This window comes from Apium graveolens, chromosome 4, assembly GCF_009905375.1.
Source record: "Apium graveolens cultivar Ventura chromosome 4, ASM990537v1, whole genome shotgun sequence".
In the NCBI taxonomy this organism is placed as follows: Eukaryota; Viridiplantae; Streptophyta; class Magnoliopsida; order Apiales; family Apiaceae; genus Apium; species Apium graveolens.
In genome coordinates this window covers 133,251,659-133,254,006 of record NC_133650.1, presented here as the reverse complement: position 1 = coordinate 133,254,006, position 2,348 = coordinate 133,251,659, and positions in this window count along the sequence as shown.

Sequence of the window (2,348 nt, the reverse complement as noted above, 5' to 3'; positions counted from 1 at the left end):
TCATAAGCCCTCGAATGAATATTCAAAATAATATTCATTAATAAAATAAAGTTATCGAATAAAACTTATTTGAATAATAGTTTTGAAAACTATTCATATATATATATAAATATATATATATATATTATACTCGGGAACATCGAATCCCGGTTTTAGAAAACTGTTCACCTTTGGGTCCCCTATACTAAGGGTATATGCAAATTACCGCTTATCTCTAGCATAGGTATTATCAACTGAATCAACAGATATATGTATCAAGAATACGAAACAGGCATGCATATATACCATATCACATGCTACAATATATCGCAAGAATTTGCTAATTAACCATCATGCATCTATCACAAGATAATGCATATACATATGTATACATCACAACAACAGTATAACGGGTAGAAAACTTGCATGAGTGCTCCCGGATAGACTTAAGCTTAGAGTGGGTCCGATAACCTATGAACAACAACATAAGTCGGAATTAAACCCCGGTCGCTCAAGAAACTAGACTTTAACCATTTAGAGTCCTAACGTTCGCTTTCGCGCTTAACGATTCACTTAAGTCGCTCGAGTACCCTCGGCTCCACCATTTTTAATAAATTAACCATTAAGGGTTTTAAGGCGATTCTTTCACGAGTGCCTTACCAACTGCCTAATACACTTTACATAAATGATACATACTCCAATTAGTCCTTTAAGGTCTTTAACCTATGTTTCAAAGTAAGGCGAGGGGTAATGGTTCGTTCGCAAAACGCCGTTACTTAAAATGGTCATTTCTCCTAACCGTACATCGGATTCAAACAAACCACATATCAAAACGAAGCTCGTAACATGAACTATCTAAACATGGAAATGGTCAAAACCTAACAGTGAGTTCAAGGGTTCTAATGTTAAGAACAAAACAGTCTAAGGTAAATCGGGCATTACGACGGCTATGTTTACGCAATTACCCAAATTTATACCACTCCAAATCAACCCACAATCAACATCCCAACCAAACTCCATCCATACTTCACCATAACAGCCCCAACAACTCTATATTATCAATTTATACTATTCTCAAACATGAATTTAAACTATACTTAAGTTCATTAATCAATAATCCAAGAATTACAACTCCAAAAACATCACAAAACCAACTAACCTCTACATACACAACAATCAAGCCTCTCATGAACTATAACAACAAAACTAAACCTAATACTCAAAGTAAATTTAGGGTTTGGAGGGGTTATACCTTCCTTGGAGAGTGGAGAATCAAGTAATTAGCTTGGAATCACCCTTAAAAGTCCTTATCCAAGCTTAATCTAAACAAAAACTCAAGAACAAAAATTTTAGTTCTTGAAAAACACTATTCACCCTCTTCTTCCATGATTTTTAGGAAGAGATTGTGAAGGAAATTGAAGCTTAGATTCATGGGATAGCTATATCTATGTATAAGGAACCTTGAATAATTACCTCATGATTTAACAATGCTTGGAACTAGAATTTTGAATTTTTCCTCTTTGAAAAAGAAGAAAAGCCGAGAGCTTTGATGAAGAAATGAAATAAACTTTGTGTTTTGGTGAAAATGAAATGTTTTGGCTTGGTTGGTTGCTTTTGATTTGTTTTGTTTTGTTACCTTTTACCATGGTAACTTTTGTGTGGTTCTAAATCAACCAACAACACACTTTGCTTTGGTCATGCTTATGTCACCATGTGATGTCACCCTCCCACCTTTGTCCTCTTCTTATTGGTTTGATGACATCATCCCCACTAACCTCTTTGATTAGCTTCTAATTACTTGGCTAATGACCGCTGATCTGTTATACGGTTCGCTTAACTTTCGTTTTCGTTCATCGTTTGAGGGATCATACCCGGGATCTTATTACTTGGGTTCCCTTAACCTTTCTCAATACATTATATTCCTTTTATGATCCTCTCTTAAAGTCCTTGAATTTAAATCATTTTTATCCTGTTATCTTATACTAAATTCCTTCGGTATCTGGTGGATTTTCAGGAAAAATCAAAGTGTTCGGATTTGGATTCTGACGATCTTTACATACACTTATATACCACATAGAGTACTAATAATATCCCAGAAGATCAATAAAAGAACCCCTACATAGTGTGGCATGAAAAGTTTTCTTATTCAGCATAATCAGCAAACACTATTCATAAGGGTTTCAAAAATTCCAAAAATTGGGGTTATTACATTCAGCCCACTAGAGTTCAAATATTCAGACAAAATAAAAATGAAAACAAAAAACAGAAGCAATTGTTCAACTTCCCCATCTTCACAGCTCTATAGCTCATCTTCCTCCTGAGCTCCGCCATTTCCAAGATCAGCCCCTGCAGCCGGAAGCTCAATTACC